The sequence below is a fragment of the Centroberyx gerrardi genome, chromosome 19, assembly GCF_048128805.1.
Source record: "Centroberyx gerrardi isolate f3 chromosome 19, fCenGer3.hap1.cur.20231027, whole genome shotgun sequence".
NCBI classification, from domain to species: Eukaryota; Metazoa; Chordata; class Actinopteri; order Beryciformes; family Berycidae; genus Centroberyx; species Centroberyx gerrardi.
Genome location: NC_136015.1, coordinates 3,370,868 through 3,395,444, shown reverse-complemented (window position 1 = coordinate 3,395,444; position 24,577 = coordinate 3,370,868).

Below are 24,577 nucleotides of genomic sequence, written 5' to 3'. Positions count from 1 at the left end.
ATGTAAGATCCTCTGCTTCAGCCTGCGGGATTAGCGCTGGTAATGCACTGCCTTGGCAGGCACCGGCTTTGGTCTTGCACATGTCATACTGCAGCTGCAGTGCCACACGTCTGGAGGTGGGAAGGCCTCTGCAGCGGGAGCAGAGCCCAGCGAAGGAAGCCCACAGCGGGGAGGCAGGCTGGCCACGACTCCTGACCTACAACCACAACCACCACCACCCATACTACATTCTACTACATCCAACTACCACTACTGCTGCTACTACTTGTACTACTACTGCTACTATTACTACTACTACTACTAGTACTGCTACTCCTACTACTACTACTACTACTACTACTATTACTGCTACTACTACTACTGTTACTACTACTACTACTAGTACTGCTACTCCTACTACTACTACTACTACTACTACTATTACTGCTACTACTACTGCTACTGTTACTACTACTACTGCTACTGCTACTACTACTACTGTTACTACTACTACTACTACTACTACTACTACTGTTACTACTACTACTACTACTGCTACTGTTACTACTACTGCTACTACTATCACTAAAAACATTGTCACTAAAAGGGTTAGACCGATATATAGGGCCGATATTGGCCTTTTATTAAGAAGCAGATCTGGTCCAGACAGTGTGGTCCACCTCTGATATGATAGATATGATGCAGTTTGATTGATTACATATTTATTGTAGAATTGATCAATACTACACTGGTTGTCTATGGAACGTCCAATGAACGTTCAGTGTTTCTCCCAAATTCTGGGGGAAACACTGAAAGCCTGGATTTTTTTTTTCCTGAAAATGGTAAAATTTAATGACATTGAATATTGGCACAAAATATTATCAGCAGCTTCAACCAAAAATATCAGTATCAGTATCCGCCTTCAAAACTCCACATCAGTCCAACCCTAGTCACTACCCCTATAGTGTTGTTTGCATTGTAACCTTACCACAACCATCTAAGAGTTAAAACAATCAACTAAATTTAGCAAATTTAATTGTGGAGTCAGTTTGACTCACTTTTGTTTAACGCACCATAATTGCTCTCAGATTACTCCTCTGTCATTTTACATGAACACTTTCAAACGGTGCTTCCAGTGTGCGCCTGCTAATTGAAATTTATTGTAATGATACACTTGGCGTGCATTTATTGAATCGCTGTACAATAGCAGCTGGTTCAGGAAATTCAATAGGGCTCCCTTTCTTTTACAAATAACATTCCGCTCTGTATTGTCATTGCTCTTTTATGAAATCGAGTAATACTGCTCATATCTGTGTCAGTCATTCACTATTCAAACAGCATTTTTCTCACCGAGCGCAAATGGCTGAGACTCCGGGCGTGTGTTTTTCCAGCCAGACGCCTGCACATTTGTATCCCAGACCTCCAGACCACTCTGCGGAGTGTCAAAGTGCGCTCAGACTATGTTCATATTCATTTCCTCCTGATTATGTCTTCCTCGTGTCTGTGATTACTCCCAGACAGCGCGCTGGGGCCCGCTCATTTCGGAATACATCATAAACAATTTACACGTCATTAGTTTTGTTTTGATCATATTTGTTTGACAAAATGTCTCCCCGCATGGTGAGCGCTGGGGTTATTTACCCCATTTAGAGGCCCAGGGAACACCATGCAGGGTGTGTTATGTTGCATTGTGTGATTAATTGTCGTAGAACTTTGAACGGAAAGGAAAGAGAGGTTGAATGCGGGGGGGGGGGGGGGGGGGGGGGGGGGTGTATTTGTGTTCGTGCACGTCCATGTGTGTGTGTATGTGTGTGTGTGTGTGTGAAGTTAACCGGGTAGGGGAGTGCTGCATGTGTTGATTGGTTTATTAATCTATGCCAGTAAGAGGATAGGCACTGTGTCATCAAATGCTAATGCAGGTGATTTAATGTATTTAAGCTGCCATCCAACAGCAAACACCCTGCAGAGGACGCTCATCTAGCAACACCAAGAGGGTAAAAGGGCATGCATGTCCCAGTGTGTGTGTGTGTGTGTGTGTGTGTGTGTGTGTGGTGCCAGCTCTCAGATATCCTGCAGAGGGCAGTGAAATTAACAGTCAGAGCCAGCAGAGAAGCTGTATTTGTGCCAGAGGAAACAAAAAAAAGCAGACAAACTTCCACCATAGAACCATACAAGCACTGGAAATACAATATACATCCTCACAAACTTGACACCTTCCCAGTGAACAAAGCTGATTTGTGCCCCAATTTGTTGGAAAATGCTTTCTCTAATACAGCAGATAGGTCGATTTTTATATTTGGGAAGAAAGAAAATCATCTTGGCTCTTCTTTATCTGGCAGCACTTGTCTATTCTTGATGATACATGAATAGTCAAGGGACCAAAGGATGCTGTTTTACTTATTCTGCTGTATTGCGGCTGTAGTTTTGTCATTACTGGCTGCTTGTCATGCTGATGATATATGAACTGAAGCTTAAACTATTGCTGCATCTGTCAGTCATTCTGCATAAGAGCAGCAGCTACAGTAAACGCCCCAAATGTACAACGTAAATGTATGAGTTTAGTATCTAGTTTCATGTATTCCAAACACAGAATAAGCTGAATTCTGTGATGGAACCTGTGGAAAAGCTCGTTCTGGCGCTGACCGCCGATCGCTTGCCCACAGTCAGTTAATTGGCAGGTTGAGTAAAGCCGGGCGCTGGCAGCGGGTTCCGGCCTCAGCTTTGTTTTTCCTGTCTTTATCCTGTTGACTGAAGGACGGCTCTTCCAAAGGAAGTTGATTCCCTGATTCCTCAGCCTGGCATCACATCAGGGTAAACGCCCGGGAAGCCATGATGCTCTCTTCTTATTTGATTTGGGAAATGGAAAAAAAACAATTCATATATACAGCTCATTTGAGCCTTGCAACGTTTGGTGAAATCCAGGTTTGGGATGATATTCGATATTATCGAATTATCACGATATTCACAAAATATCACGATATTTCCCCTATAATCTACTAGTGGTACGATAGTAAAAAAACTAAAATAATCATACCTGAAGTGAATTTTTGAAGTTTTTATGGAAATAGCAGGAATAAGCAAATTATACCAAATGGTCATTGTTTCCTCCAATGCTTGAATAGTAAGATCAAATTTCTAGGCTGTTAATAATAATAATTATTATTATAGCCTAGAAATTTGATTTAATTTGGAAGAAATAAGATAAAATACCCCCCCCCCCCCAAAAAAAAAAACAGGGAAAAAAAAACAATGGAATAAAACTCCAAAACAATCCCCCTCCCACCCCCGCAATAATATTGTATATCGCGATATTTTGGCGGCACAGTATCGCGATATAAAATTTTGAATATCGCCAAACCCTGTGAAATCAGGACCTACATATCTTTCTGATAGCAGCTGAAAACATTTTCCAAAGCTAAGGAGTAGTCAAGACGCCCCTGCACGCAACGCATTTCGCCTGTTGCTTCCTCAGGTTCGCTTGCTGATTGCACCGATGCATCACTGGTGTTTAAAAAGACTCCAGATCACATGATCAGACATGATCAAGTGCTATCTATATATTTTTTGCACAATTACAGCATTATTTAACAATATAATACATAAGAAAGAGAAAAGGAAAATTTTTAGTATATAGCAAAAGAGTATAGGCTACACTAGATTACAATTAAGTGACAGAAAACCCATTAATCAAAGACATCAATGAAGTTTCCAAAGCTGATTTAATATGCTTGTTTGAGCTGATGTGGAACTTGACCAGCATAAATACACAATCAAAAGATCATAAGATGTACATGACCCTGGCTACTTCTCAATTTGTTCCAAAGTAATGTTCTCACTTCCTTTATAGGACAGTTTTGGATTTACAGGGGGAGGCGGCTGCACAAACTGACACCAGAGGAACAAAATGAGCTTGTAGCTGCAGAGCTTGTCACACTGGGGATTATGCAGAACTCTCCATACTTCCATACTTCCACCAGTATGCCACCCAGCAGCAGCATACCACCAGGTTCACATCCATCTGGGGCGCACAAACTGAGAGACACGCTGTGTTTTTTTTAAATGATGAATTGGCTTTCGTAGGGCAAACACTCAAGCAAACAGTGCAGTGTGTGCTCCATAGCACAGTATACAATAAGCTCCATAGCACTACATACAGCATGTTTTAGGGGTTTGTCTATAGGATCGAAGTACATTATAGTGTGGTGTAGTGTTGTAGAATGAGAATACCAACACACACACACACACACACACACACACACAGTATACATGCACAGTATATAAATGTAAACTAAAAAATTCATGGAAATATAAGTGTAAACAATAAACAAACAAATAAATAAACAGGGAAATAAACAAACAAACAAATAAACAATTTCTATTATATGATGAATGTTTCACCTGAAATCTCACAAGAGCTGTTGGCAAGGTTTTTTGTTTTTTTTTATATATCCTGTATATACTAAAGCTAGGATATATGAGGATTTAGGGGAAATTACATTTTTCATTTTTCTTCTGTCAGTATGTTTCAGGTTAACTAGAAATAAGATCTATCCCCTCCCTCAGCAGCCTGCTGCAACGCACATTACCCGCATGTTTAGCCGCCTGCTTCTTATCTCTGATGACAGGCCTGGGTCCTGAACCCTGTTGCCGTTGGTTTGACGCCGCCAGAAATTAATGCAAACCGCAAACCGGCGGCGGCCTATCAGCACATTACTTCAAAGTCAGGGTCTGAGCTGGGCCCCGGCCGAAGGTCTCGCGCTCTAGTGTCTGATTTAGGAGATCACCCAAAACAGCCCAGAGTCAATTACCGGGGTTAGGAAGAATATGACCCGACGCACCCAAAGTAGGGGCGAGAGAAAGGCAGAGAGAGAGAGAGAGAGAGAGAGAGAGAGGGAGAGGGAAAAAGAGTGGCGGCGCGCGAGAGGAAAAAAATATCAGCGAGAGAAACCTTGGAGGCCATTTCAATACTTTTCTCCAATTTATCTCTCTCGTCCCCCCCCCCCCCCCCCCCCCCCCCCAACGCCCTGCAGGTAGAGAGCAGACTTCCACTGAGCAGTTTTATTTGAATAATTCCTTCCTCTAGAAAGTAAAAAAAAAAAAAAAAAAAAATTATATATATATATATATATATATATATATTAAACCAAAATCAGCGGAGATCAGAGAAAAGGGATTATGCCTGAGTGGTAATCAGAGTCTCTGGCTGCTGTGTGTTTTTTTTTTTTTTCCTCCACCGGCTAAGCGTGAACAGAATCAAGTCAGAGCGGTGGGAAGGAAAGATGGTAATGGCTTTAAACGCTGAGGTCACCGCTGAGGGGAAAGCAGGACTGAACCAACAGGGTGGCACCGCTACCAAGCCAAGAAATCCAGAAAACAGAAATCACTTCCATCCTCATCAAATATTATCAGATATGACTTAAAATGACTTGGGTAATATTATGAAATATCCTGACAGCAGAAATCACTTGTGTTAGGACATAAAAACATGGTTACTGGTCATATCTGTACAATATCTTGACATCGGACATGACGAGTGAATCTTCTGCAGATATACCAGCTGTCCATTTCTGAGTATAGATATTTTCCGAATATGAGATGTTTTTTATTGCATACCATGATGATATCTGTATTCCAGATTCCAGATGTATCAGGGATGACATGAACTCCAGATTCTAGCGGTATAAAAGTGGTCCCATACCGGAGTTGGATATATTTCCAACATGAAATCTGTGACTCTCATGATCGGAGAGTATCCACTGTGTATTTCGTCATATTTGGATCATATCTTGGAATATTTGGGCAATAATGGGCAATAATATCTCGGGGTTCAATGTGATATTTGCGTTTTCGCAAAAACATGTTCATGCTGTGTAACTTTGTATAAAGTCACCTGAAGGCTCACAAGGACACCTCACAAGCTTCTACATGTAGCATTTTGTGTTTCTCGAAATTAAAGGATAAGTTTGGTGATTTTGGACCGACATATAATTTGTCTCTGGTGTTTGGTGTTTATCCTGTATTATAAAATGCAAAAAAGTGTGAATAAAAAAAATTACGTGTTCATGATTTATTGGTGTTGAAATGATACACATAGCACCTTTAAATCCAAGAGATCACCTGTCAATCAAATAGTGTGGGCGGAGCTTGGATTTTCTGTTGATGAAGTTTGAGTTTCTCTTTTCTTTGTCTATTCAGCCATGGTGGCTATCACTGCTCATGCTAACTACCCAGTTCTTCTTCTTCTTCTGTTTATTCCAAACAAATGGGAAACGTAAAACGCATCACTTCCTGTGCGCCAGAGGATTTTTCCCAGGAAAGAGCTACCAGATTCTGGGTGTTTAGAACAGCAATTGGAAAAGCTTTCATGAACTGGATATAGGTTGAATCACTATTGTGACAGAGAGTAGCAAAGTGGCCATTTATTGACATGAAAATGCTACATAATTTCTTTAAATAAGTGATAGAACTTGATGAACACATTGAGAGTCAATAAACAGTCTGCATCAAAACATGCTGAGGTTTACCAGTCACTCTCATTCGATTCCTCAAGCGATTTGCACCAAGAATCCCAGACTTGCTGAGTGGGAGTGGGGACCACTGCACTGTTCAAGATCATAAAGCCCCAGATTTATCTAGGAGGGTCAGATTGATCTATTAGAGGTCCTCTGTTGACATCGCATTCACCATGTCCTGTGCTTATGCTGCTAAACGCCTGCTCTCCAGTGAGGCTTTCTGCTGAAATAAGCAGCGCTCGGGCTCCTTGGGGTGGGACAAACCTTCGCTGCATCGCGCCCGGATCATCCATAACCATGGAACTGCGGCACTGATAAACATTCCCCCCCTACGTCCGAGGAAAAAGGAGGGGGCGCTCTGGACAAACAATGTGCGTTTCTTTCGGCGGCGGGTAATAGATTCATTCAATCAGTCTTGTCAGAAGCGGTGCAGCCCCAAGACGATATTGTATTTGATTTTCAAAACTGGCCTTTGATTGCGAAAGGGAATGGCACCTCTGTGACACCGAAAACCCTCTGCACAATTACTCCAGCACTCCATGCTCTTCAGGCAATTAATTCATTTTGATTTACTGTGTATTTCCTGGGCCTCCTACCTCATTAGTAATGATTAATTACGGAGTAGCCTACTTGTGTCTTGGGGGGGTTCAACTTCACTTTTAACATTTTTTTTTTTTTTTAGAGTAACGCGAAATAGAGTCCCATTCGGAGCAATCCGCGGTCTCTAGGGTCATGTGTCACATTTTCGCTGCTGCGGATCGCTGCCGTTTAAAAATCGATAGGCGAGATTAAAGGCATTGACAAATTTCTCAGGTGTGAAAACAGACACACTCTAATTTCGCTTCAAATCATTTTAGCGGGCCAGCTTGTCTGAGGTAAGTTGGATTTTTAATTAAACCTTAAAAGTACAAGATCAGCTGAGCTACGGGGGGGGGGGGGGGGGGGGGGACACAAAGTCAGAGACAGTGGGAAATAAAATAAACACGCATTCCCTCCGTTTACTGGCCAGATCCGGAGAAAGATTGTCCAGGCTTTCCAGCTCTCCCCCTCTCACACTCTCTCTCTCTCTCTCTTCCAGTGGTCTCTTCCAAAGGGAAGGCATGGGATGGGGGGGTTGGGGGGAGAGCAGAGAAGAGGAAGTTATCACCAAATTGCCATATCTACAAAGCTCTCCCTGCACGCCACAGATTTCCCCTCTTTAATCTGACACATACAGCCTCATGCCTGCTAAAACCCTGCAAGGCGCTGTGAAGCTCAGCATCCTGGGCTGAAAGAAAAACCACAGCCAAGAGAGGGGAGTCAGACAGAGGGGTAGACCGAGAAACAGAAAAAGAAAAGATAGCGGCAGAGAGAGAGAGAGAGGGAGAGAGAGGGGGGGGAGAAAGAGACCATTTTATTTGTTCTTTGGAGCAAACATGCGCCTGGCTTTATGAAGGGAGTTAAATCGTGGAGGTTAATTGAAAAATGAGATAAACAAAGCCTGTGAAAAGCAGAGGGAAAGATTGTGGCTGGCAGCGCAGGCGGGCCGCCACTGAACCTCCTTCAGACTGTGCAACCCTGATAAAAAAGCACAGTTAATTGTCTTGCAATTTCTTCCACTTAATTTCAGTCCAATTAGAGAAAAAAATAGCAAGGAACTGTCTTCTTCCCTGTCATTACTATGCACGTACTGTACCTCGGTAGAAAATAACTTTAATGGATGGGGGAGGGGGGGTCTTTTTGTAGACTCGCTTTCTTTCTTGTCATGAAGTCATGCTCAGCAAAGACGTTCTAATGTTTCAGAATATGAACATTATGTCCTAAACCGTCTGCCGCCCGAGTTCTGGCGTTTTCGAAGCATGGCGAGCCAGTGGATTTTCTTCCTCCGCGTGAGATTTTCGAAGTCCGATGCGCTTCGTAGTAGGAATGAAGTTCAGCTCATTTGGTGACTAATAACTCCCTTGGGGATAAATGAGGTGTAGGCCACGGTGTGCGGGAGCCACAGTGGTCGTACATTACACTTGGGACTGCGGAGAGACGTTTTAGATGATCAAAATCAGTCCATTTGGTTGAAGGGCCCTTCGAGATAAGCGGCAAATTTAAATGTCAAAGCACTTAAAGGTGAGTGAGTGACCTGCGGGATTACAGCGGGGAATGCTCTACATGGAGCAGTTGTAAGCAAATCTCAGGAACTTCTAAATAATAATTCCTTTTAGTAAGAAGCATGTGTGAGGTAGAATACCAGCAAAGCCTCAAAATGTTTATACTTCTAATATATGGGGCCTACATTGGGATTTTATGAGAAATTGTATCCGGTCCAGTCAGTGTCATCCATCTCTAATATGATGGATATGATGCAGTTTTATTATATATTTATTGTAGAACTGATAAATGGTAAATGGTAAATGGACTGCATATATATAGCGCTTTTCTAGTCTACCGACCACTCAAAGCGCTTTACAACAATGCCTACATTCACCCATTCACACACACATTCATACACCGATGGCGGCAAGCTACCACGCAGGGTGCTGGCGCAACCATCGGGAGCAATTTGGGGTTCAGTATCTTGCCAAGGACACTTCGACATGCAGACTAGAGGAGCCGGGGATCGAACCACCGACCTTCTGATTAGTGGACAACCCGCTCTACCTCCAGCCGGCTGTGGCTCAGGAGGTGAGCTGATCAATATTACACTGGTTGTCTATGGGAAGCCCTTAAAGGAATAGTTCATCATCTGCTCACCTTCATGTCAGTCAAAACACCGGTGAAGTTTGTATGTCCACATAATAACACACAGTGAGTTAACAAGTGCAGCGTCATGCCAGCCTTCTCCAAAACAACGTAAGTGGCCGGGGATTTGTTCTTTAGAGTTCAAAAAAGGGCAAAAAATGACCATAACATTACAAACAGCACGGCCCAAGTGTTTTGCAGCCAAATGATTGCGCTGTGGGTCCAAAGGTCTTTGATTTCCCCCCCTCACAAAGCTCTGGTTACTCTGGCTTCAGGTGCTCCTACTTCCAAGTTTTACAGTCATAAATACAACTTGCATATTCAAGCACTTTTGAATCAGAAATAACAAAATGGACCCTGAAAAAACAGTAGCTTTTATGGTGACCATTTTAGAAACCAAGTAGTACAGAGCTACATTGTGCTGCTGCACGAGTGTGCTCTACCTGTAATTACAATATTTCCAACAGCATTTTAAGGCAGCATCTGCTTGCTACTGTAACGTGACTTCTAGGAGAAATCTAGGAGACAATGAGGTAAATATTGGACTTTTGGACCCACAGCGCAATCATTTGGCTACAAAACACTTTATGCTGCACGAGCTGTTTGAAGTAATTTCATGTAATTTTTTGCCCTTTTTGGAACTCTAAAGAAACACTTCCCAGCCCTTTCTGATGTTTTTCAGAAGGTTACCATGAAGCTGCGGCCAAAAATATGCGGACACCCCTTCTAATTAGTGGATTCGGCTATTTCAGCCACACCTGTTACTCACAGGTATATAAAATCAAGCACACAGCCATGCAATCTCCATAGACAAACACTGGCAGTAGAATGGGCCGAACTGAAGAGCTCAGTGACTTTCAATGTGGCACCGTCATAAGATGCCACCTTTCCAACAAGTCAGTTCATCAAATTTCTGCCCCGCTAGAGCTGCCCCGGTCAACTGTAAGTGCTGTTATTGCGAAGTGAAAATGTCTAGGAGCAACAACAGCTCAGGCAGGAGTTGGTAGGCCACAGTGGTGTAAGGCTCACTGCCATCGGACTCTGGAGCAGTGGAAACGCGTTCTCTGGACCATCTAGCAGTCTGACGGACGCATCTGGGTTTGGCGGATGCCAGGAGAACGCTACCTGCCGAATGCATTGGGCCAACTGAAAAGTTTGGTGGAGGAGGAATAATGGTCTGGGGCTGTTTTTCATGGTTGGGGCTTGAGATCGGTGTGAAAGAACTTGACTGGCCTGCACAGAGCTCTGACCTCAACCCCATCCAACACCTTTGGGATCAATTGGAATGCCGACAGCGAGCCAGGCCAAATCGCCCAACTTAAGTGCCAAAATGCTCTTGTGGCTGAATGGAAGCAAGTCCCAACGTCTAGTGGAAAGCCCTCCCAGAAGAGTGGAGGCTGTTATAGCAGCAATGGGGGGAACAACTCCATATTTGTAGATAATTGATAATGACAAAGTAGTAGATAATGACAAAACTATTCCTTTAACCTGAATTGATTCTGTGATATTTTGATCAGATTTCACACAAGTATGCATGTTACTGTTGTTCATCATTTTTATTATCTTGAGTTTCAAAGGACTTTTAGTGTCCCATGATGGTCTAAATTCTGTTTCAGATGCTTTTCCACCTTAACAAGAATACAATTTGGGGGAAATATTGAATACTGTATTGATTATCAGCTATCAGAAGATTCAATCCAAAAATAACTTTTTCAAATGACTTTCAAAAAACCCATTAATTGAATCTTGATTTCCAGTAATACCCCACATCTATAGTACGTTCTCAAAGGGTGAAAGCATTATCATCATTTGCAATATTCACAGAAAATGCCTACGGAGTGAACGGCTATGATAACGCTCTGGAAGTATAGCAGAGAAGAACTCTTTGAAGCCAAACGGTACAGTATAGTTGTTTTTCCTCTCCATGCTGGCTGAGGACAACAGAGCACACCGCCTTCTCCTCTCCGCTCACTCCAACAAGACATAGGAAACTTCAGAGATAACTTTGAGTGCGAGAGCAGCTTTGGCACTCTAAAGCTTCTTTTAAAAAATAAAATAAAAAAAGAAAATAACATCTTAATTTTAGATTTGGGGCTGACTTTGAAGACTCATGCCTCACGGACACTGAGGCGTGATTAGCATATGTTTCCAGCATACTGAATGAATTTGAGGGGGGATATACATACATTAGGAGTTGTCCCATTAGCAGCCCGGCAGAAGGGCTGATTTATGTTTTCTGTTGGCGTCACCTGACAGGGACATTAGTGTTACAGATGGGGACAGGTGACGTTGTCAGGACCATCAGTCTCCAGGTGACGCATCGCCAGAATGATGTGAGAGGAGCAGGCTGTGGGGATTATGGGTAGTGTCAGCGTTGGAAACAAGCCTCTGCGGCTGCTCCGCTCGCTTTCAGATCACCTAGTGGAAGATTACCATGTCAGCATCAGAGAAAAACACTCCTGCAGCAAGAGAAATGACAATTCAATAATTTTGAATGTGTTAAATGTCTCTCTTGCTCTTGCACAACTCAATTACAGTGATAAAGGCAACTAATATAAGTTCATTGGGTACATGCCCAGATGCTGACTGGATTTATCGCATCATGTGAGCTTATGACTTATTCATGGCCTATTATACTTTATGACTGCTATCACTTTGGCACTAAATACAGACACCATACAGTACAGTACTGTACAAAATTATGGATTGAAAGATCAAGAAAGATATGCTCCAAAGGTCAACCATTCCTGTCGTGAAAAAGACACAAATGATGAAATGCACAAATGATGAAAAAGACAAGTTAATAATTCGATCAGTCTCTGAATTTTTAATTCTACCGTTAACTATATGTTTCAGGATAGGAGTAGAAGTAGGAACTCTAAAACAAAAAACTATAGAGTAATCAAAGATTGACATCAGATGGGGTAGGAAAGAATTTGAAGTATACAAAGCTGTGACTAGAAGTCTTTTATTCTGGTTGGCTTGACACTAGTACAATTAGCTCACTTAACACAGAATCTAACCTACCTGGCAGGTTTGCTACAACATGAATAATGACAACAACACTTGGTCAGACCCCCAGTTAAATTTTTGTGTGTGTTTGTAACAAGCTAGCTAATATAGTGTTTGCTAGTACCATATTGCACTGGCTGTTAGTAGCATGTTCGCTGGTATATTAATTTCTTAGCATGTTGATATGTTGGCTTGTTAGCTTTTGGTTAGCATGCTAGCTGACATACTTACACGTATTTGCTTGTAGCATGATTGCTTTATGTGAAGATTACGTTCCTCCACCATGAATTGGATTCTGTGACAATAACACAAATTGGATTCTGTGGTAACAAATTGGACACAGTATTTTCAGCTAAAGCTTGGCTAGCGGTTAAGCTTAGCCAAGTAAAACAACTTTGGTTAAGGATTGGGTTAAGGTTATGCTTTGGCAACTAAAACAACTTGATTAAGGTTAGGGAAAGGCTTTGGTCATGGTTAAATAAGAAAAACTTAAGCTAAAAATGTCACTTACGGTAGAAATGTCCTTTGTAGAAGCTGGGAATTGAACCTTGGTCGCTGGCATTGAAGGCAAACGTGTACGCCCATCCACCACCTGATCATTACACTGCACTACTTCAATGTGACACTACTTCCTGTTTATAGTCGTACCTATTTCATGTACCCATGTAGTGCTGGGAAAACAGAATTTTAACACGCCACCAATACATAATTTGGTGTTAACAAGTTGTGTTCATTTCACGTATTTGTGTGAGATCAGGTTGAAAATTGCTGATACAGTTCGGTTTCTGAATTACTGAGCGGGCCATTTCAAGTAGGCATGATCAGTCTCTTTAGTCTGTGATTGTTGATACAATTTGATTTCTGAACTGCTGTTCAAAGCCAACAGTGTCCCATTAGCCTGTTGCTGAATCAATCAATAACAAGTTTAGAAATTACTATGTTGAGAATTAAGGATAAACGTAGGTACAGGGTAGTGGAAGCGACTCTAGCTGTATTTGGTGTTGATGGGGCTGGTTCTGGAACACCAGAAATCACTGTTGAGCCTTCTGGAGGTGTCATGGGCCTAATTCCCCAAAACATCTGTGAAGGGAGGTACCTACTCGATAACCCCAGTGACATACTCTCACTCACACACTCAACCCTGTAACATTTAGATTAGGTGGCTGGTGAGTGGTGCTGCCTGTCTGACGGTCCTGTAGATTTATGACAGCATAGCCTGATGTCCTCTATAGTCACCATTTGTGGGTTAGTACATCATTCTTTTGAAATCTGAATTCGGGCTTCTGTATGAATGCTCCTACAGATGCTCAAAGGATTGTAACATCATGTCTGTTAAGACTAAAAGTATCTTGATCTGCATCTTCATCTACAGAACATACTAGGAGATTATTACTGTTATACAAATGATGTGCACCTTTTACCATGCATCTCCTTGGGTTTGTTTCTTAAAGGAATATTTTACCGATTTTCAGCCTTATTTCCGTGTAATAGGCAGGGATGGCATGTCAATAACATCCACAATACTTGCCAGTCTTCTCTGTATCGCTGTAGGCAGCTGTAGCAGCCTAGTCAGACTGTAAACAATTGCACATGGAGCTAGGTAGAGTTTGCCTTTCAACTGACAGCTGACTCCGGACTCAATATTGTCTGCAGGTCCAAGTACTACAGGTATATAAGAGACAAATTACATATAGGTCCAAAATCACCGAACTTAACCCAATTTAAAACGTATTAAAACTAAACCCAAATTAATCAGGTTAATGTTGCATGGAAACATTTTACTCCTTTCACTTTTGGTTTCCGCTGTCCCCCACCAGTCCTCACTCCCAACTTTAATCCATAATTCAGTGCATCATCCATCAAGAACTATAGCTTGGCCTTCCTGACATCAATGATTCATTATAGTGAAAAGTATTATTGCCTGTAACATCAGATTACTTGTCAGGAGCGTGATGAAGACTGTACAGCTTAGAATTGGGATCACTGTGTCTTTCCCCTGCATTAGAAGGAAGCTACTATTGCTCAGTCAAAGAGGGAGGGGGAATATTCTGTTAACTGGTTTATTTATGGCAACAGTGAGACTCAATCATAGGGTATCAAAGGTTCATGTAAACAGCTTAACCTGAATAAGACCTTAACCAGAGTATGGCCAATAGCTGGGTTACTCCCTGCATGCAAATGCTGCCACTGACTTACTCTGCTGGCTAACAGCTGTAGGCCTACAGGAAGCTACAATAGTCAAGATGTGACATAATAAAAACATGGATCATAGTTTCCAGGTAATTAAAAGACAAAAAAGCTTGAAAACAGGAATGCACAAACATCTTAACATGTCTATCTTGATTAGAATCTTAGATTGGAGTCGAAAATGATGATGAACATTTGAAAGAACCCTTCCTTGCCTCTTAAAACTAGGGTTGGACTGATAACGGTTTCTGATATATCGGGTTGATATTGGCCTTTTATTAAAAAATCATATGTATCAGCCAGTCAGTGTCATCGACCTCTGATATGATGGATATCAATATATCATTATTCTCTGTTTCAAAGGCGATAATTAGTGTCCCATGGTCTAAATATATTTATATACTATATAAATATAATAAAAAATATCAGCATCAGTATTGACCCTCCAAAACCATACTGGTGGACCCCTGCTGTGGACTACATTTGAATTCAGCTGTCAGTACACTTGAGGTGCAGGCTGAAAAGCCAACATGTTGTGTTTCCCTATGTGTTCATGTCAATATGTCACTATGTGAAATATAATGTCACTATGTGCACTATATAATAATGTCACTATGTGCACGATATAATAATGTCACTATGTGAACTATATAATAATGTCAATATATCACTGCCAATATGTCACTATGTGCAATACATCATTAAGTCAATGTGTGCATGATCATGTGTGCAATATATCAGTGTCAATATGTCACTATGTGCAATGTGTCAGAATGTCAATATGTCACTATGTGCAATATATCAGAATGTGAATATGTCACTATGCAATGTGTCAGAAAGTCAGTATGTCACTATGTGCAATATGTCAGAATGTCAATATGTAACTATGTGCAATATATCAGAATGTGAATATGTCACTATGCAATGTATCATAAAGTCAATATGTCACTATGTGCAATATGTCAGAATGTGAATATGTCACTATGCAATGTGTCAGAAAGTCAATATGTCACTATGTGCAATATGTCAGAATGTGAATATGTCACTATGCAATGTGTCAGAAAGTCAATATGTCACTATGTGCAATATATCAGAATGTGAATATGTCACTATGCAATGTATCAGAAAGTCAATATGTCACTATGTGCAATATGTCAGAATGTGAATATGTCACTATGCAATGTGTCAGAAAGTCAATATGTCACTATGTGCAATATGTCAGAATGTCAATGTCACTATGTGCAATATATCACTATGTGCAATATGTCAGAATGTCAATATGTCACTATGTGCAATATGTCAGAATGTCAATATGTCACTATGTGCAATATATCAGAATGTCAATATGTCACTATGCAATATGTCACTATGCAATATGTCACTATGTGCAATATGTCACTATGTGCAATATGTCAGAATGTCAATATGTCACTATGTGCAATATAACAGAATGTCAATATGTCACTATCACAGCATGTCACTATGTACAGTATATCAGAAGTCAATATGCCACTATGTGAATGTCACTATGTGCAGTATGTCAGAATGCTAATATGTCATTATGTCACTATGTGCAATATCAGAAAGTCAATACGTCACTATGTCAATATGTCACCATGTGCCCATCTGTGAATATCAATGTGTCACTGCAATATGTCAGAATGTCAATATGTCACTATGTCAATATGTGTAATATGTCTGCAATAATGTCAGAATGTTAACATGTCACTGCAATATGTGCAATATGTCATTATGCCACTATTTTCTATATGTCACTATGTCAATATTTCAGGATGTTATTGTGTCAGTATGTGCAATATGTCATTAGTATGCCACTTTGTGCAGTATGTCAGTACTGTAAATCAATATGTCACGATATGCAATATGTCAGTACTGTATATAAATATGTCACTATGTGCAATATGTCAGTATGAACAGTGCATCAACTGGAGCAACATGCTAAATGAACAAGGACAATGAAGATATGGTCTTGCATTATATGTCAATATGTGGATTGCTGATATGGATTTATGCAAAATTATCTATTGTTTAACATTTGTTTAGAATTCTTGATTTTTTGTTGAACAGTTGTTTATTGCACACTACCAAATGTTGATGTATATGGAAGATCGGGTGGGTGACACAGTGCTTATCTATCTATCTATCTATCTATCTATCTATCTATCTATCCATCTATAGCGTGACTGTTACATTTCAATGGGAAGGGTGCGTGGCTTTATAGAAGCAGGATGACATGCCCAGAGAAGTGCTCCGGGTTTTCGACTTTTGTTTATTTATTTCGTCAAACACTGCAGCGATAAACTCTCAACACACACATTGTAATACGCGGAGAGAGCGGGAGCGAGAAAGAGAGACGTAGACAAACAGAGAGAGAGAGGAAAGGAGGCGGGGGGGGGTTGAGCAGCATAGGGGGAAGGGTTGTATGCAGAGGATGTGTGTGAGTGAAGGAGAGAGAGAGAGAGAGAGAGAATCAAACGTTGGCTGAATTGGGCCCAAATATCCAAGGTTAATTTTGTGAGAAAGCTGCAGTGCCCAGATAAGACCATCCCTGCAAATGAGTTCTGCCTGCCTGGATTACAGCTAAATTTATGCAGCTTTCCTTATCCTTTCACAAGCCCCTCTGAAGTGGCATAATTAACTTGCGCACATAAAATGTGCACATTTTCTGCATGGTGGTAACATTCCTCATTTTACTGCTTTGATTTTTTTTTTTTTTTTTTCTGCCCTATTCATAAAGGTACTTTAAATTTTTGCTTTTTCCCCAAGTTTAGAGATTTGTCATTGTAATGGCACAAGATGAGTCATTCACTACTTAATCATTATAATTACTCAATGGCTAAATCTCTGCTGTACCATCATATTCTGCATAGATACAGCAAATAAACAGATAGAGCAGTCATATTATCCTAAAGCATTCACACTCTACAACTACGTACAGTAAAATAAAAACTGAATAGATGATTGTACAAAACAGATTTAGCTATTGACACATCATGTTTTATCACAAGTATCACAGACACATGTATGTACACCCTTAACATACATGCACACGTAAGGTATACATGTACAATTTCGACTCGGCTCGAGTGCGAAGGAACAGAAATCCCTGTTACGTGTCCAGGCCAAGAGAAATCCTTGAATCTTCAAAGCATATGCGACTGAGATGCAAATATGGTAAGCTGCACTTGAGGACAGGAGGATATGTTCTGCTATTACAAAGGTTTTTTTTTTTTTTTTTTTTTCACCATGCCCCAGGCTGCTCTGTTTATCTGCCCACATCCCCCAAAAAATGTCCAAGGAAGACTCCCTCCCCCCCATCCCACCCCCTTTCCACCATTCCCCCCTCTTCATTTCTATTCCCGCCCCCTATCCCTCTCTAACATCAACATGTTTAGTTTGCAGGCATAACCACTTGATTAATATTTATCCTGCAGAGAACCAACACACATGCACGCACACTCACACACACGCACGCTCACACACATACATAACCAAATAACTGAAATACCAAACCATGTATGAATATCAAGTAGCTAATAAGTAGTACAGCCACCCTTTGCCTCCTTCAGAGCAGCTTCAGCCCTCCTAAATGCTGTCATCCAAATCCTGAACTGTGTGTGGTGGGATACTGAACCGTTCCTCAAGAAGGAAGAGTGATGGCAAGTGCCAAAAGTGGCCGCTGGGAAGTGTAGATGTAGTTGGAATTCTACCATCAGAACTTTTGATATGTACATTTTGTGGCGTGCGTTAAAGGTGAAGTAAGTCCGATTTTTTTACCACCCCACAGCACAAAATGACCATAATATATCTGTGGGGGTTGATGAGATTGTTGATCAGTACCGATAACTCATGGATTACTTGTTCAGGTGCTGAGATATCAGGCTTTCAAAACTCACTTTCTGGCCTGTACTCTGTTTTGGAATGAACAATCTCCACCCATTTGAATTTAAAGCATAAGTTTGGCAATTTTGGACCTATATACAATTTGTCTTTTACATACCTGCAGTACTTGGACCCACAGAGAATATTGACAGTCAGCTGTCAGTTGAAACGGCCTCTTGCTGCTAACAATGAGTCCAAATGGGGTTTGTAAGAATATCTCAAACACAAAAATATATATAAAAAAAAAAGCCTCGTTCTCAACGCAAAAGATTTGCAAGATGTTGCAACTCCTACTGGCCGCCTGTAGAGGCCGATAAAGATCATTGTGTAGATTACGTAATGCCCCTTTAATTGTCTTAATTTTCCTAATAGGTAAGGTTAGCAAGGCTGGATAGTTTGTCATGATGGTATTAGCAGCTAACATCATGAAGGCAATTTAAAATTATGTTAAATACTATGAAAACATTGCAACCGGCTAACGCTAGCGATATGAGCTTGTCTACACTTCAAAGTTAACCAATCTATTAAAAGCAAATGAAGAAAATAAGAGCTTAACATGGCATAATAAACTTACCAAAAGTCTTAATGATTAAAATCCAATTACAAATGCCAAGGCTTCTCAGTTGTCGTGAAATCAAACCAAAAGACAAAGGACATCTCAGGAAAATAGTGACTTCCAGTAGATGGTGCTATACCCTTACAAATCCACCACCATGTTTAACAGTTGACTACAGATATTGCAGGTTGAAGGCTTCCATCGTCTTACTCCAAACATAAACCAGTCTGGATGGAGGAAAAAGGCTCATCAGACCACATTACTTTTCCTATTGCGCAGGCCTCCAGGTGTTGTGTGCTCCTTGCACCAGGTCATGTATTTTTGTGTGTTAGCCTTGGATACAAGTGATTTTGGAAGGCAGTGCTTTGTGAAGCTCACAACTTTTTTGTTCGGACTGTTTTTCAGAGGTGTCGGTTCAATTCTGTGGTAACTTTTGAGCCTGTTTTCTGTGGTGTTTAACTGTTCTGTTAAGTGTCCTTCTATTCCTGTTGTTAAGCTTCGAATTATGACTTCTATTCCCCTTTGCAGTTTGTGTTTGTCGTATGGTGCAATGGTTTTCCAGACTGTTCCCCTTGCCACATTACATTTTCTTTTTTACAGTTTCTGTGGCTGAAGCCAGAAATGCACTGGAAGCGTCAGACTGTTTTCAATGGCCAAATGCGCACTCAAGCCGTCCAGTGGAACGTCAAATTGCCTTGATGCGTCGCTTCAAACTTGAAGCGACGCATCTTGACTTTGGGAGTGTCGAAAGGAAGGAAAAAGGTCAAATAACAATTTTTTTCCCCAGGAGGCAATATTCTCAATTTAATAATTATCTAGATAGGCAAGTCTGTGTTATGATGCATATTTTTTAAATTAATTTCTAATTTACAGTCATATATTACTGGGCGTTTTTGGATTTTGTTAATTAGTACCTGGCAGCTCATCAAGGCGGCTAGTTTTTAAAGTTTGATGCTCCTGCAATTCAGACACAGACTATTTGGCCTCTTTGGAGTTCTCTCAGTTGCCTCATGTTGCATTGAAAACTCATATACAATTGGTGATTGTCAAACCTCTTTTAAAGCTGACACATACTGCTAACTGGAATTCAACTTAATGTGAATTTGAAGTAAAAAAAATCCTTTTTTCATGTGGTGTTTCTGTTATTTTGTCCATCCCCTGTACTTCCCTCCCATATATTAGCCACTAAATGCATCAGTGCTTGTTAGGATAGAGATAATACTCACCTTGCAGAGGGACACTTTCTCTGATACTGTTCTGGCCAAACCTTTTCATGCTCTGATTACCGGTGTGATTCAATAAAAGATGTTACCTTAGGGCTAGACATCCTATCAAATTAAGACCAAGAAATGCCCAGTTTTAAAATGTCTGACACCAGTTGGCATGTTAAGGCCCACATTCAAAACCAAAGTGCTAAGTGAAACATTCAATCGACTTGGAGTATTCGTAACTTATTACAGCATTGTAGCCATTACAGGTTTGGGCGGCTTAAAACAAATTTTGTTCACGCCAGCTATTCAAACAGTGACCACAGGCAATAGGGAAAACTTTTATTACACTGCACTGCATTGCATATAGCCTAATATAGACCAAAATTGTTGAGAATAAAATTCGTCCTAAAACCTTCACAGTGCCAGAATGTGATATGTGAATTCATCTTAATGGATTTCAAATGGTTCCAAAATGTGTTCAATCAATCAATCAATCAACCAATCAATCAATCAATCAATCAATCAATCAATCAATCAATCAATCAATCAGTCATATGATTTTTATTGTACTGTATTACCTTCACATATGGTACAGACTGTGTTACTCCTGGATTATGTGGTCATGCATAATAGACAAGAAGAGGGTTGGACTTTCACCTACTGAACCAGGGCGTTCCTGAAAAAGAGAGCATTGCTCTCAGTGAAACTCCCCTGAATAAATAAAAGGTGAAAAAACCTCCGTCCAGCATATGTAATGAATAGTCTGCACATATAATAAATCTGGTATCTTAGGACATGTAATCACTTCTAGTTTCATCTCATGTGATGTTTTGAGTTATTAATGTTTAAATTTGCCTCTGGCAGGGTGTCACTCCTTAGATTATGTTACAGAGGTGATAGGAGTGTGTGCTGATTCCACAGTGTCATTCCCTTCATATCGTGTGCAAACAGCCTCTTCTGGGCTTTATTCTCTACCTGTTGTTTAATAAATGGAATGGAAACCCAACTGGACCTAATTAAAAGGACAGTGTAAAGCTCAGGGATTGTTATGCATTTCTGGAGCGTTCTTTTGAATATCATGCTCATTTTGATATTTAATGCTCAGTTACACCTCAGTGTTTTGACATTCTACTTCTGGAGATTCCTCAAGTCCCCGTGGAATGAGGCGGAAAACCACACAATATCTGTTGTCACTCGGACCACCACCAGATAAAAGAGCACAGCGCTATTTATCTTGATGACAAACATGAATCTTAATTTAATAAGCAAAAACTAATTAGTTGATTGTGAAAGAACGCTAATTGTATTCAAAGTGCGAGGCGCAGATAAATTAGTTCTGCTTGTGAAATCCCTTTTGATTTTTCAAAACCATTTGAGGCTAATGTGATTTGAAACTTTTAAAGAGAAAATATGCCTACAGTAGAACCAGTGTGCATTATGTTCGCTGTTTGCAAACCATATGCTCCTACAGTCTTTTTTTCCCCTTTTATATGGACTATATGTGATATGTAATCCTAGTCTCTGTATTGTGGTGTTATGTCTGGTCTAATTTCTTCACCCCATCTCTATTTTACATCATTCATACATAATTTACCATTACATAGTTTTCATGTTATGGCTTTTGTTCCCTTTCTGATGATGTCACTTACTGATACATCATAAAGCAGTGTTTCTAATATATAAAATATGTAACTATAAAATTCAAGTGACCAATTCCAACACAAATTCATACAACGTGCATTTATCCACATGCTACTTAACTGTCAAATTGCTGTTGGTTAGAGAAAAACAAAAAATTGATTGGCTGATGATTGGTTATGGTTTCAGGTTTGCAAAAATGTTAACATAAATGTAGAGTAGTAGTAGTAATGTGCCTGCATTATTGAAATACATGTCTTGTAAGAACTGAGCAATAGTTTAGGCAGATCTGTTTGTCCCAGTGCTTAATCTGAGATGAAATATTGATGTATAGCTCCATGAATTGGAAAAGATAGAAAAGCTGACTGTGGCAGTATTTTGGTCCAGATTTATTAGCAGTACCACCACATATTTTCCTTTTTTAATTATAATGTATTAGGCTATATATAATGATTTATAATTATTCAGAAGCTTATTTAAATGTTAATGTCCCGAAGTTCAGCCAAACCGTCTATGAATCCACAATGGAGCAACTTCAAAAATCTTGAAGACTTATTTCTGCTTTCTGGGGAGAGAGTACTGGTTAGACTTTCTCAGGTCGTAATAATTAAAATATATACTGGCTTTGCAGTTTCATCACAAATCTAGCAACCATAGCTGCATGGTGCCATCATGGAATTGCTTGTCTGCAAATAATGGCTAAATATAAAACAATAAAATAGTTGTGAGTCAGTTAATTACAGTAACATTATAAGTAAAGGTGAATAGTGTGATAAGGTGGATTTGTTTCCAAATGTAGGTTACTGTGACACAGTAAACTGTCTTGTCTTTAGCCCTAGTCTCTACTCCAAAACACTCTGAGTTGTAGCTTGAGAAGAGTCAGCTCAGTTAACCTGAACAAACTGTTAGCTAGCTAACTAGCCAGCAGGCTCATTTAGCAAAGCAACCAATGTTAAGGCCCATTCACAGAACGATAACTATAAAGATAACTATAACGATACATAGTTGCTTAAGCATTCAGACTACAACTATATAGTTTCATTTCTATGGTCTGAATATGTACCTTTACCTTCAGGGCGAAGGTATAGCATGCCCAGGATGCGGACTAAAAGAGGCATCACATCCTTCGTCCCACGCAGCATTCAGCTGCTTAACAAGCTCTGATCACATGGTCTGAATTTGGCTTTCTTGAACTTGCACTTGATGTCCTTTATCGATCACCCAAATGATGCTTTTTATGATGTTTTTACATGCTTATGTTTTATGTTGTATTATGTGCTGTCATGTATGGTTGTTGATGTTTTTGATATTCTTTTATGCTGTTTGTGCAAAGCAAATTCCCCGAGGGGCAATAAAGGTTTCATTCATTCATTCAGCACTGAGTATTCAGAACAAAATGGACGATGATTAATTTAATGGCTTGCTGTTATTTTATTCACTCTCTAAAGTCAATAAACAACGTAGTCGAAGGTTCATGAATTGCTGCAAAAGAGAGAGGAGCTGGGAGAATCAAATGCTCTTTTATGAGAGCTGTCTTGATATTATTGTGCTTTGTTTATATGAGAGTTAATGGAAGTCACCAAGTGAAGCTATTCATTTTTTACCAGTAGGTGACTCTGAACACCACATCTACTGCGGATCAAAGAGGCTATAGTCACCTGGTAGCTCATGTTGAGAGAAACACTTGTAACGTAACCATGGTTAAACGGTTTTTCGGTACTGGAGGGGACACACATTTTGTCGCCTCCCCGTAATAGCCATTAAAAAGATAGGATTATAGTGCATTTGCTCTCAGCAGGTCAGGTTGGCCAACACATGACGCTGTTAGTTAGCTAGCTAACTAGCAAATACAATAGTGAGTTAACTAGTTTCCAAGTCAGTAAACACAATTTACCGCTAATCCCAAGACCTCTTCTGATCCCGACTCATGTCACGTTTCTTTTCAAAATTTTTATGGCCTTTGTCAAATAGTGCCGGGTTCCTCTGGACTTCTGCAATCAGTCCCTTGGCAAGCGACAGCATCACTGCAGAGAGCTACTATATTCTCCCACCCTTCGTTTTTACTTTATTTTGATTGGTTGAAAATGTTTTATTGTTGTCTCTCTATAATATCATCTATCTCCTCTCTTACCCCTTATCTTTTTCACTGTACTTCAGTCTATACTTTGCCATAAAAAAATGTGGTTCTTTGGCTCCGCCCATTGAAGTATAAGTCAACCAATAAAATCATTTAAATCAAATTTAAAAGAATATTAGAATATCGGCAATTGGAGACTTGAATCTAAAAATACCTGTATCAGTATTGGCCTTCAAAAACTCATAGCGGTCGAACCCTAATCTCCAGTCTAATGTAGGGAGATTGATCAAATCCTGGTTGAGAAGAGTGAGGTAAACAGGGATTTACACAGAATACAAACAGGGAAACTGCCAATAATGTACAGTCTGGTTGGATGGATGGAGGAGATGGTAGTGCTAGGTGACACTGACATGTATTGACGTCCCAGTCAGGCATATAATATCTATGGTAAGACTGGAAAAGACTATGTAATGCAAAAACATATGAGTGAGTTTTCCATGCTACCCAACTCAATTGTCTTTTATAGTTGTCACTTACTGTATGTATGGGAGAGTATGTAGGCCTTTACAAGAACAAGATCCATAACCTTTTGAAGCAAGTGAGGCATATATTACATTACTTGTGCTGGCAAAATTAAAACACTGCCAAGTGGCTCTCAATTTAGTAAGAAATAATAGCAGGGGTGAGTCATATAAGGTCTGTTCTCTTGGTATACAGTTTTTAAATGCATAAAACAAGAACAATTAATTCCTCTTGATATGCTGCTGGCATTTTAGAGTGCATATAGCTT